The sequence below is a fragment of the Halictus rubicundus genome, chromosome 4 (genome assembly GCF_050948215.1).
Source record: "Halictus rubicundus isolate RS-2024b chromosome 4, iyHalRubi1_principal, whole genome shotgun sequence".
In the NCBI taxonomy this organism is placed as follows: domain Eukaryota; kingdom Metazoa; phylum Arthropoda; class Insecta; order Hymenoptera; family Halictidae; genus Halictus; species Halictus rubicundus.
The window spans coordinates 10,458,087-10,472,594 of NC_135152.1; positions in this window are offsets into that span (position 1 = coordinate 10,458,087).

The following is a 14,508-nucleotide window of genomic DNA, read 5'->3' on the forward strand; positions in this document are numbered from 1 at the left end:
TGGAAAAGTTGAAGAGAGAGAGAGAGAGAGAGAGAGAGAGAGAGAGAGAGAGATACGGGGATTCAGAGACACGTAGATTCAACACAGGTACGATGATACGGTCACGGGATTTTCGTTACGGTCGATCTCGCGCGGAGATTCATTATACACAGAGTTCCAAAGTCGGAACAGATCGATTAACACGTCAATTTGCATTTAAGCGTAACTAACTTAATGCAGGCCGTAGATGCATACATGCAAAGTAAGCTGTGGCTTACAAATGATGGCACCGACTGACGACCATTTGTTATTCGTGTCCCGAACAAATTTCTGCTTTGCATAATGGACTAGATGATTCTTGTTCTCCGGAGAATTAAGTCATCACAGCGCTGTGCACAATATACTTTCACCTGTTGCCTGTTAAACGAAAAATCGGAATCGTTCCGTTCGTTTATTTTAAACTTCGTGCGACTTTAGATTCTGATTTTATTTATATTTAGGCAGCACGTTTAGATTGTTTATTGTCGACGAAGTTTCGTGCGTTGCTATGAAGAGATCCCGGTGGCCGGCACCGAAATGACGGAAAAGGTTCAGCCTTAAATTAAGACAGTGGCCGGCGGAGCAACGAGGTGTCGATAATGAATCTCACCGTTAATTAGCCCCCGAAGGTGAGGGCGATCGGTAGCCGGTCGTGGCATACCGATATCTTCTTCTCAGTCTCGCGCACACATCGCAAACTAAAGCCTAACTGAAACGTCACGCCACTTGTTACTCGTTAGTGTGCACGATGCCATCTTTACTGCTGGCCACTCGGCCGAGTTACTCCTACGGCAGCCACATCGATACCAGCACACGGCCCTGTAATTAACAATGTTCTCCGCCTTTATCCGACCTTGGGCCAGGTCGAGTTTCTTAGACTGATTTCGCCGAAGATGCGACTTATCGTCTCTCCCCGTGTTCCGAACCGGAAACTCGTCCCACAAACACAACACGGTCCCTCCATTTGTGCGTGAAAACAATCCTTCACTACTACAGTCTTTACTCGATATATGTCCCAAATATCTAACCGATAAAAGTCCCCGAACTATCCCCATTGCCGCGGGGTATCAAGTGGCTTCGGTCGCCGAGAAGTGTAAACATAACACGAGAAATAAAGAAGCAATTGGTGTAGTAGTGGTCTCACACCGATACACCCAACCCGTGTTATGTTTACACTTCTCTGCGTCCGAGGCCACTCGAGCTGTCCTTTTCTACGTTCGGCAGTGTTATCAAAGAATAGTATCTTCTAGCCGATATGTGTCCTTGGGTATACCCGTGTTGTGGACATGTATCGTGTAAACACTGTGCCCTTAATTTTCATGGCGAGAAAATTCTCCGACGAATGCATACAGTCCGTTTCGCAAGGAAACCATTCGCGTCGTTGGGGAAAAGAAAAGAAAGAAAATTTTAGGATAATTGTCAGCGAAACAAATGCCGGTAGTGTTAAAAGATGAAGTACGAATAAATATTGAAACGAAAGAAGTTTGCATTGTAAATTGCCGATCTTACTGCACGGTCTTCGTGAACGGCACGCATGCAGATAGCTGGCTGTCAGCTTATTAGCGGGTCGAATAACAGAAATGCTTCGCGTGGCCGATATCAATGAAACAGCTCGTAAAAGATTCCTCGGGACGAGTAGGTTCAGCGGGGACTGTTAATGGTATCTATCGCAGAGTCTCGATTGGCTTCCGGTTGTTTGAAGTTGCGCATGTCCATCGAGAGAAATCGTGAGATACTCCCAACGAGAGAAATGTCCGTCAAACGGCGTGGCATAATTCCCTGTCGATTAAAGCGAACGGAATTCGAGAGAATTGTCTGTTGGAATGGTAGAGTTAGCGTGAAGGTGGGTACACGATCAGGTGGAGTTGGGACCGTCCGGCTTGGACAAGGGCCCCGTGGGTCCAATCTCGAAGGTATCTTTCGACCGTCGACAGAGAAGTGCTTCCATTACGCTGGGCGGTGGTCCCTCGTTATATCCGGGACAGGCAAGTCCGTGGCTACTCATCTGATAGTCCGAGGATTTATGGCGGCCCTGATGGTTCATTTAGCGCTGACATGACTGGACAGGGGCGGGTCGAGACGCTTTCGCGTACGTGTGTGCGTGCGTTAACGCGACAATACGGAAATATCTTGTTAAAAACGGGCCGGAGTGGCGCTATAGATTGGCTGATTTAGCTGCATACGCATCGTGCGTCAAGTGCATCAATTGAGAAATAAGCCTAAACTGCGTCACGAAAAACCTTTATTAAATAGTTGCCGGCCGGTCGCTAATCGGGCCCGCCGGGGAACACACTGGTTTCTGACGCCCAATCACTGCCGGTCGACCGCTACACGGGATCCAATAACAGTTCTGCGGAGATCGATAGGAGGGCTAAAGTGACTTCAGGATGATAGGACATTTTGGTCCAGTGCTTTTGATCCAGCAGTCTATTTTTGTTTAAGATGTTAATTGAAGTGCGTACTCAACAGCGAAGCATCGACACTCCTCTTCCATCCTTCTCCCTTATTTTCATAGAAATGAATTCGTTAATGTCATTCAGGTGTTGTGCTGTCAAATCATGCCAACAACCATGACGCCCATGTCGACTACTCAGGCATCTACTTCCTATTCGTTTTTAAGATTCGTTCAGCAAAAATTCCTATGAACCTCTCGGACGATTATAAAATTTACGTCCGAGGCATAAAAATACGTGTCGAAACTATGCAGTGGCTAACGAGCGTCGTAGAAAATAATTAATAAGGATCGACGCGGATCTCAGAAAATTATTTAAAGAACTGAAAAGTCGCGACCTGAATATCTCGAGGCACGGCTACCGCGAAAACGTTCTTTCCGTCGAATGGACCAGGCGAATAAGTAACATCGTTAGCGAGTACACCTAATCCCCGCGTGCAGCAAATGCGAAATGCGTTGCTGCGTCCAACAGCCTGTTAACCTCAAAGTACAGCTAATCACGCTCTAATGGACAGCAATAACTTAATAGCGATTCGATTCTGTTTCGTGCAAGTTCATCGAGCAAATTGAGTCTTACAGTTGCTTCATTCAGCCACCTTTCTCTGCATTATTACTATAATCAATAACTGCGTGTTGGCAAACGTACGGGCATACAAACGCATAATAAGAAGCACTTCGGATATGATTAAATTCTGCGTTCACGTTTAACGAGACGTTTAATCGCGTTCGTACCGGTCGCTGATTGCTTCAATCTGTAATCGAAAGAATCCGTTTTCGTAGATATTGAAACGTACTTTTCGAAATCGACACGTGACGTTGCGTGATCCTGATCCACGGCTAATTGAATGCGATATGCGGAGGAACTTGGCAGGTCAAGCGTCATGAACGAGTTCATGATTGAATTCGACGAGAAGCCGTATAAATCCGCATCGCGCGCAGTCGGCGGTCGCTAACGACCAATAAATAAGTATAACTGCTTATACTTCGCGCACAATGCAGCCAAGATTTTTATGCTCATTTTAATACGCAAGATTGAGTCATCAGGAGCCGCGAGTGCCTGCGGCGGGTTTTTAAGAGTTCGCCGAACATTTATGGCGCATTCGGAAATTATAAACATAGTTTATACGCTCCCGGCTCGTAACCGATCACATCCTATCACCTTCAACGCTCTTCTTCGTCAAATATTCACAACAAGTATATTCAAAGAACGTACCGAAAACGTTTCGGTAAAAGAGTGCAGGAGGCTCGATCGGATCTAGTTCGATAATTTCGAGAACGAAACGCGTAATCGCACATCATAAAGCAAACGACAGTCTTGCGAAATTCGCTCGTTGTTCGTCCCTAAAATCGTCGGGCAGCCTTGGGGCAAGACACACGAAACATCCTTTCGGGATAAGGAAACGAGAAATCCATCTTGCGAATCGGATGGAAACGACGCTGCTCATGCGCAACCTTGATATCCTCTGTCGTGCACCGAGTAACTGGTTAAGGTAAAGCTAATAATCGCAGACACGACGACTCGTGTGCACCTTTCTACAGCCGCCGTGCCAGTGAACTGATTTCCAAGAGCTGCATCATTGTGCAACTGAATTCGTTCGGTGGAACCTTGGCTACTGTGAAACACGCCTCGCTGTGTTACGCTGTGTTTACACTTGGCCAAACACCGAACGAACCGAGCTGCATGCAGTTGCAAATGCCACGCAACCTACAGCAGCGACGACGGCAATCTTTTTCCCAAGAACCGTCGTCGTACGAAAATATTCATTTCAGTGCGGCAACAATGAGGTTCATTTTTGTCATTTTTTCATTCATTTTTGTTCACCGGGCACTTTTATTCTGAATGTTGTTCTTTAAAATGGTATCTGTTCACACATTTATCATAGAGAGTATATATTTTTGGGCTGCCTAAAATGATATAAAATACAGATGTTGTACAAACATCTTCAACTCACAATCACTTGTAGAAGAAGTTTGTACAACGTCTTTATTTTATATCATTTGATGCAGTCGAAAAATACGGTGTGTCCCACGAGCTCTGTCCACTTGAATATCTGGGTTATTTCAAACAATACGAGAAAATGTTACGTACAGAAGTCGTAGGGTTTAAGAAACTACATAATATGGTATAAATAATATTCTTGCAAGTGGAGGCGTGGAGAAGATATAGAGGTCACCTTCGTTTTTTTTTTTTAATGGAATGTCCAATTTTTTATGCTCGTGGGACACACTGTATATACTTTTTATGATAAATGCGTGATCAGATTTTTATGTAGATTCGGAAGGCCTGGTTTCGTCGGTGAAGGAAAAGTGGGTAGAACGGTAGGGAAAGGGTGCGGAATTAATGAAAGATCGTGAACTCTGTGAGAAGCAGTTCCCTGTAGATCATTAACTAAGCAGAGCCACGTCTGCGTTGGTACTCGGCGTGGAACGAGCCGAACCTGCTGGAGAGCGTAGAACGTTTCCTTCGTTTCTGCGTTTTCCATTCTTTCCGTTAAACGTTCTTTCTTTCGTCGAGGGAGATCATTGCGCAATGGCTCCGGGGCGAAAGAGGAGACTGCGCGGCCGAAAGTTCAGCGGCGTTATAAAATGCACGACGGGACGCGGCGACTCGCGGATCCGCGTGCAGCCCGGCGCAATTCCGCGAGCGCAATTCCTCCGGGGGCTCTGTGTCGGGCCACACGAAATAAATATAAGTCGGCTCGCATCGGAGAACGGCGGCGAACGCGGCCCGATAGAAAAATTGCGGAACGCTCGCGAGAGCTCCCTTTCGTCGTTCGCCTAAGCGGGAACTGCGAAATGCGTAAAGAACATTTTATGGCGGTGGGTTTCTTGCATGTGCGTATGTATGCAACTCCCGCTACACCGCCAGCCGTGGGAAACGCGACACGGGCTCGCTCCTAAACCTGAAAAGCTGTTTCGAGCTCCCGTAGATAGAGGACGTATTACTGGCTCGCGATCGACATACGGACGCTGCCGAGAGAAAGAGAGAGAGAGAGAGAAAAAAACAGAACTCTTCGATAGCCGAGCGCAATAAATTACTCATTTGCTTGTCATCAAACACGGCCGGACGTCATCGAAACATCACGCGCCCGCGGTCCTTTATGAAGAAATCGGCGCGGCCGACTCGACCAGTTCCTTTTCGATGTTCCCAGGACGGGGCCGCTGGGAGGAACGGTTCTTGATCCACTTCTGGATCGAATGATCGCAGTGCTCTTTGCTAACATAATCTGACTACGCTTAAAATTTAAAAAAAAAATTTAGCCCCACTGTATCTCCCGATAATAATGATCTAATTCAGGCGAAACTTCTTTGTTTTTAATTTCTTTTTTCGACAATCTTCTATCAACACATTCGTCACTTTCTTCTGATTAAAATGAGACCAAACACGACATAATTCGGATCATATTTACTGTGGAATCTCGATTATCCGAATCAATGATTTCTGAATTCTTCCTCTTCGAAAGCATAGACACGTGATTCTTTTTATTTTATTTTATTTTGTTTCATATTATTTTGATGAACTTCGTGCGTTTATATCAAGCCAGTCGAATGTCCTAATTACAGTGAATTCTCGATATATGTCAACAACATGGGTCTTGCCAGCGTCGTGTATCGTCACATACTCGAGCTATGTTATGTTTACTCTCCTCGGCGTCCAAGGCCTCTCGAGCTTCGTGGCCCCTCATTGGGCATACCTCGCGGTAGTGGGGATAATTCCGCGACGTTTGTCATCCAGGAAATCACTGAATGCGAAACTTTCCGAAACGTTCGACACAATCTGGCGTGTGAAAAATAATCGCAACATTGAATTTCTTCCTAAAAAATTTATTTTTACACAGAATCATAAGTGTCGATTCAAACGTGATCGAACCGTATAAAAATCGAACGTACAAAAGGCGTGTCAATTCGCAGTACTTTTCAAATGATCCCAACACTGTCAACGTTACAATGTAAATGTAGTCGCAGTGTAAATAAAGTTTTCAACGCATCGTTTAGTTTATCGCGCGCCGATCGGCCATGAGTTTTGAAAGACCACTAATTCCTGGCCGCGCAAGTAGACCGTCCGTTCTCATAGGCAGGCTAAACTTTGTTGCCACGTTCTTGCAACACTATTCGCTCCGTAGCCCGTCGTCAAATGATCAGCTCCCTCGTAAAGATCGTAAGATATGATATGTGTTATGGGCATAGCGAGGAGTTTCTGCGATGCGGTTTCGTAGAAATGCAGCGGCCTCGTGTCCACCGTCGCGGCGTGGACCAGGATCTTTTGTTTCGCAAAGTCGTCTCGTTATACGTGAGTTGCGAGGCCGGTCCCGTTCTATCAACTGTGCAAACTCCGTCGCGACGTTTACCCGCGGATATGTTTCAATTTCAATGATCTCCTTGCCACGAAACTGCTGATCGAATTTATCGAAAACGACAAATCTATGCAATTCATTCTACGAAACCGATTTGCGATCGATAGACGGCGGATTGTATGCATTTTTGACGGAAACGAGTAGATCAACTGCAAAATAGGAAAAACATTGAAAGAAATTAAATATGCTGTTCCGCGCCTTATGCAGACAATTATGTAGAGCAATCAAACGTTTATCGCATAACATCGAATCAGATTCGATAATTCTGCTTTTCTGGTACGGATGCAATATACAGGGTGTTCAAAACGAACCATTCAATAGCAAACAAAAATGTTCATATCTCAGAAACGGTTGACCTTTTCACCTATGTTTACCAAGGCTTTTTTACTCAGCACAGTGTGGTCTCCATACACCATATAAATATTGAATATTTTTGTTTAACACCCCGTATATAAGTTTCTTTGCTTCTTGGGACATTCGAATGATCGTAGCTATAAAATTGAATAACATAATTCTAAACAATTCATTTCATATGCTGCTTCTACAAAATATTTGCTCACAGCGTTCTCAAAGTATAATGGAGTCGAACAGTTTGGAATCATTGGTAGATTTTTAGTAGAATTACTATGAATACAATGCATACGAATAGCTGTGCGTTGACCCAACGATACTTTCACCTACGAACTAAATTTTTCGATCAAGTTCACACGAATCACGCCTCCGTGGACAGTCGCCGAAGCAGCTACCGCTTCGAGTACATTTCTGAAGAATGCCATTTGCAAAGAGCATAAAACCCGAGCAGAATTATTGTACACGTCTCAATCGACGGTGGTTCCAGTAAAAACACCGCGGAACGATCCATAACGGCGTGTGTGGAGCAGTTCGATCGGCGAACGCGTTACAAATTAAATAGTTTAATCGAGCCTCGGAACCGTTATTTATCTTCGAAACGAATTCTATGGGCCGCTCGTTCCCGGCCAGCATTAAGAAAGCGTTACTTCACCGCCTTAAACACGTGTGAAACGATCGGTATTGCATTCGAGATGCATGCGAGGGAACGCAGTCGGTTCGTCGGCGGCCGATTTGCGTAAAACGGGAGTAGTTATCGTCGTCGTTAATCCGCGAATCACGGTTTTATCGTTCTCCCGTTCTCCCGGCTCGGCAACGCGCTCCCATTCGGCCGGGAAATTACGCTCGTGGACTAAATGATCAATTCCTTTTGCAATTCTGGTTTGTCAGCCGCAAAAACTTCCTCGGAGGTACACGTGACGTCTTGTTCCGAGAATTATCCCACCAACCTGCCAATGGCGGGGGTAACTAGTGACGTCAGGATCCGTACTATGGGATCGTTATAGTATTTCCACCCTCAAGACAAATCGGGGCGTCACTATTTGGGATAGATACCTTCGTGACGTCACTCAGATTTCTCTTCCGAACTCGTCGATCTGGTAACGCTGATTACGACACTGTCCGTTTCATTCATAAATTCTAGAAATCGAGAAATGAGAAATTCGAGAAACATAGCGTACAATTTTGTCCAGGAATCGGCATTTATGGCGTCGGGTAATCGGGAAATAGGGGGGAAATCGTGCGCCGCGTCGGTGCATTTTCATAATAAGCGGAACCGCCTTAGCGGCGGTTGTTCGCGAGCATAACGGAGTATTTATCGGCGACGGCTCTATAAAATTCGCGAGGTACGACGCGCCGGGCCCGGGACAGGTGAATTAGCGACTGTGGGGGCCTCGTAACAGCTTCCTTGCGTCGGACACGGAATATCCATTTGCGAGAGGGAGCCGAATATTCGAGCGCCACGGCCGTATTCTTTCCTCCGCGTCGCGGCCGCGCCTGGAACCCGTTAAATTCAATCTATTAATCATAACGAGCGTCCCGCTTCTTTTTACGAGCCGCGGACGTTTTCGTAATTCGCTTTCTAATGCCCGGCTAAAATTATATCGTCACTTTTACCGGCGGCGCAGTATCCCGGCGCATATCCCTTATACGCGCGAGCGCGCAATCAAATGGGCTCGCCGCGAGCCAACGCTCATGATTTATAACCGCCGCCGCGCCGCCGCACCGCGCAAAAAGATGCTCGGTTTCGTTCGCGCATCGGCGGAACCGATGCTGGAACCAGATAGAAACCGTGGAACACATTGTACTTAGACGCCGACCGATTTTTTGCTCGATGCTCCGCCGGTTGCAGCCGCTCGGTAAAATTTCCGCGCTCGCGGAACGCTCGAACTTCGCCGCCGTGCCGCGCCGCGTGAGAAATGGTACTTTTACGCGTGGCTCTCGGGTCACTTGAGAGGATGTCAAGCCGTTGCAGCGTTTCGAAACGACGACGCTAGAACGATAAACGGACCTGACGTTTCTAAATCGTATCGGCCGTACAAATATATCTACAGCTCGCGCCCGGTAATGATGACAAATATGTATCCGCGCGAGCCAGTGGCCGCAATTAATAACGACCGCGGACACACCGGCCCATTCGTTACGTTCCGCTATACCTAAACCGTATATTTCAGCGGAACGGAATGGCGCCGGGGCTGCGTGCCCTTGCGTATCGTTGCTCGCGTTCGTTTCCCGCTTTGTCATCAGCGAAAACCTCGATATCGGTAATAAATTGCCGACCTTTGTGCAACTTTCTCACTGGTCGCTCTTGAATATAACATGGTATTTCAATCGCACGATTTTTAAAGCCCCCCTTTGTAATCATTCTAAGAAGAATTAGGTATTTTCCTGCGTAACGAAACGGCGCTCGAGCTGCTGCCCTTGGGTATCGTTATTCGCGTTCGTTCTCCGCTTTGGACAAAGCGAAAAGCTCGATAAATTGCGGACCTTTGTGCTAGTTTTGCTTGCTTTTGAATGATGTGGTATTACAATTGCAAGTTTCCTTTGTAACGATTCTAACGGGAAGGATTAGGTATTTTTCTGCGTAATGGCGCCGGGGCTGCGTACGCTTCGCGTATCCTTGTTCGCGTTCGTTCTCTGCTTTGTCCTGCCCGAAGTCCTTGAAAAAGTTGAATATCGGTAAGTTTCAATTCTCATTGGTTGCATTCGAATAACGTGGTATTTCAATTGTACGGTTTTTTTAAATTTTCCTCGTAACGGTTCTAAGTAGGATTCCACTAAGATTTTGTACAGTGGACTCGTTGACAGAACGATCACGCCCAAAAAGCCCCAAAAACTCAAAATAATTATGCGATTGTAATAAAATTTGGACTAAAGATTATCGCAAGAATTACTTGTTGTACTCTTTTAGATTGTACAAATTTAATATGGAGGAACTCTAATTTCTTTTTGTCGCGAGTAATATTTCCAACTTGTGCGAATTATTCGATCAGAATCATTATTCATCGGAAAGATATGTTTAAAAGGTTCCTCCACAATTTAAAGAACGCCCGATGGCTGACACGGCGAAATAGCTTTATTCGCGCGATCACGGTCGCCGGACATTTATGCGAATTGACTCGAGCAATGTCCGACACCGGCTCGCCTATCGTCGGGTTGGGAAAAAAAGTCGCTCAATTACGCTCGAGCGGTATGAATTATCAATTTATCGGTGTACGGTACGTGCTTCGGCGTCAGGAATCGTTTCTGCGGAATCGGTGTCGCTAATTGCAGCTGCGCGAGCGATCGCGACCCTGTGCCCAATAACTCTTCTCTTTCTTTCGATTGGTCGGGCCCGCTCGGGCTCGGTCCAATTACCGTCGGCACCGGTAATCAGCGTCCCCTACGATCCCGCCACCCATCGATACCCTATAATTTCTATTTCTAAATTTAATTGCCGACACGCGGTCCGATCCGCGTACACAACCGGGCGAGATACGCGGCCCGATACATTTCACTCACGATCTCCGAGAGCATTCTAAACCGGCAACGGGCCGAGAGAGCTTCTCTTCCTCTGTGTCCCCGTACCCCCCTCCGTTCTCAGTGTTCCCTCCGTTGCACGCCAATTTGTAACCGTTTTGTTGATAGCTCCCGGACGGTTAATAGAAATACTGGTCCAACGTTAGCAAGTTATGCCGTCATTAGCGTCGGCGGGATATATACGCGAGCGATTCTGGTGAAAATCGCGTGTTGCGAGCCGGAGCGCATTAAACCACGTTCGTGCCTTCGAACTGGGGGCCCCTGTGGCCGCGCGCGATGGGAATGTCACGTGGCCGTCAACCGGGCCCCCGGAGGAAAATGGACGACGTGGGCACACACCAGCCGTTCGTAAATTCAATTATGGAGACCCGATCCCATTAGAACGCCGGCCACCGGTAAAAACCATACCCGCGGCACCGTGCAACGCGATTCAGGGATGCGTGCCGCAACCGGCGAGTCAACGCTGCCTCCCCCTATCGGCATGCAGATATCCTTCTTGCGAAATCGCGCGAATTTATTTGCTACGCAGTCTCATTATCGATGCCGCTCTCCTTCGATCTTCTTCGCCCCGACACGCGGATCCACTCTGCTCTTCAAATCTGTTTGACGGGTCGACCGCCGTGCGAATTTTATTCACACGAGTAACACCTGTTTCATTCACAGATGCGACTTTGCATCGGTAATGGCTAGATTGCAGATCTTTGTGGAAAATAAAAATTGTCTGCAGTAATTGTAAGACAGTTCAGTGAGCGATGGTAGAACAGTGTTTCCGAATTCTTTAAATGTATTTATTATTTTGTGTTTGATCTACTAATTTTTGTCATGAATGCATAAAATCCGTAATATGATAAGTCGAAGGTGGTAGAACAGTATTTTTGAAATCTTTAAATGTATTTATTATTTTGTGTTTGATCTACTAATTTTTGTCATAAATGCATCGAATCCGCAGTCTAGTGAGTCGAAGGTGGTAGAACAGTATTTCTGAATTCTTCAAATGCATTTATTATTTTGTGTTTGATCTGCTAATTTTTGTCATAAATGCATAAAATCCGCAGTTCAGTAAGTCTTCCTCTTACACTATAATCGAGCTTTAGCAGAATTCTCGTGGGAAAGAAGAAAAGAAAGGAGAAATCAATTTTTAAGGTACACCATCGATATACACGACTAAACTGCCGCATGCATTTCTAATAATAATGAATAGATCAGGCACGAAATTGAATAGACGTTAGAAAAATTGAAGGAGATAGTGAAATTATTTTCGAAATTTCACGATGATCCAAAGAAGAGAAAATACATTTTCGCTTAACTTCGCGGAATTGACATGGACAATGTTGATTTTGCACAGGGATCCACAGTTCGTGACGAACAACGACTCAACGATCCCTTTTTCCTATCGACTTCTTGCCCGCACAAATCTCGGAGCACACGGTTCGCTAAAAACAATTAAATCAGCACGGAAAAACCCGAGCTCCGAGTTCAACCTCGTCCTGATCCGAAACGAACTGTTAACATGTTCTTCTTTTCTTTTCTTTTCTTTTTTTTTTTTTCTTGAACATCGGAGATAGTACGTATTACCCCGGCGTTATTATTTGTACGGTTCGATACAATGAAACAAGGGGGTAGCCTGTTTATCCGAGCGGCAGCTCGCGCTTCTTGTTTCCCGGTGAAATGTGCATCGTGTGCTCCAGTTTCTTCTATCGATAAATAGCATCAATCGGAAGACACGTGGCCGCGATACGAGTGGCACGCCACGGCAAGTACGAGTTTCTTATCGGCGCTACCATAAGCGACTTTGTTACCGAGACGGTTTTTGCGAACGTTGCCCGAGAACTTGGCGCATGCGGCGAACGTTTGCTTAATTCAAAGTGAGCCTTGTAAAACACACACACAATCCTGGTTACGTACAGACCCCGCGAGGAATACGAATCCGCGTGTATTTAGTTTTCGCGAACCGGTGGCCGGTGAACGTAGGAGAAAGAGAGAAAGAGAGAAGTGGGGGGGGGGGCTAGAGGGGAGGTGAAATGACGGGAATTAATTATATACCGTTGGACGATTCGATCGACACGCTTTCATTTACAAGTACGGCTGTCCGGGACGGCGAGGCATCAACATGAAAGCACGTCATGTCGCCGTTGATATCCACAATTGTACCGGCACCGGGTAGAGGGAGGGAGAGAGAGGAGGGAGATAGAGAGAGAGAGAGAGAGAGAGAGAGAGAGAGAGAGAGAGAGAGAGGGAATTCCGGCTAGAAGGACTGGAATCAACGGCGGTATTCCGCTTAAGTTATGGCCTCGGTTATAGCCGCCGTTCGGACTACAAATTCTCCTGGAGGTATACGGTAGGATTTGTACTTACCTAGTACGGAGACTACCTACAACTTAGTAGAATACCAGCGTGCAGAAATCTTGTTGCCAGACGGGACAAATACGCGGCCACGGCAGAGATATTGCGTCTCGGGGTGCTACACTCTGGAAAATAGCCTAATGATCGTATTGTGACTGGCCGGTTGTCACAAAACATCTCCGGGCGCTTACTCCCGGAGAGACTCGCGGCTTTATTTATCGTACCGCGACCGCCTAACTACCGTGTAACGGGTAAAACGTTAACGAGGATGCAGATGTATTTATATGGGAGTCGGCCACGCGGCCCCCGGTAATGTCCTCGGGAAAGGTTATGGCTTCGCGCCGGTCAATAATTTTTCCGATCGACGTTGATCGACTACGATCTGCCTGCCGATACGTGATTTTCCTTTTAGTCCGCGGTGCCCCGGTCTTTTCCTCTCCCCCCCCCCCAACCAGCTTTTTGCTTATCAACACCGCGGTTATGGCTGTTTTCTGATTCTCAACGAGTCCTGATAGGGCGCTGCTCTCGTTACGTGGCGGCTTCGATGGGGCCCGAAGAAAACCAACTTGGCCACCGTTACTGTTCGATATGGAGTGCAGTTAGGTCAACGTAGAAATTGTGAAACTATGTTTGTGCCGATTATTTGTGCATTTTCTTTTATACCGGTCGTTCTGATATTACGATTAACCTTCGAATGGTTTTGATTATTCCGTCGCGGCCGGGGCCATTCAAATCCTTGTACATTAATGTTTTTGTATATTTATGAACGCATTCTTGGACTATTTTCCATTTTTCACGCTTGTCGAACGTATTTATACGAATTTAACCCATTATCCGCCAATGTCCCGTTTTTGGGACACTGAATAAAACGAATATATAATTTTAATTTTGTTTTTTTAGTATACTATAGTACATTCCGCCAATGTCCCAAAAATGGGACGGGCTATAATTTTTATATTTAAATAAAAACAGTAACAATTATGGGAGAAATAGTTCCAGTTGGTTAGTATGAATATCGTTATACAGTTAATTTAATTTTCTTTTGTATTTTTGAATCGCGGCGGGTAATGGGTGAAACAGTCTGAACTAAAAGTACAGAGAATTCTCGATATTTGTCAACAACACGGGTCTTGCCAGCGTCATGTACCGTTCAGGAGCCGTGTTATGTTTACACTCCTCGGCGTCCGAAGCCTCTCGAGCTTCGTGGCTCCTCACGGGGTATGTCCCGCGGTAGTGGGGATAATTCCGCAACGTTTACTATCCAAGCCTCGGCGACATATATAGAGAAATCACTGTAGCAACGAGAAATATGGTATTTACAATGTTGTTCACTGGAAACAGTGGTATATTTAATATTTAAACAGCCTTCAAGTATGGTATTTACAATGTTGTTCACTGGAAACAGTGATATATTTAATGTTTGAACAGCCTTCAAGTATGGTATTTACAATGTTGTTCACTGGAAACAGTGAT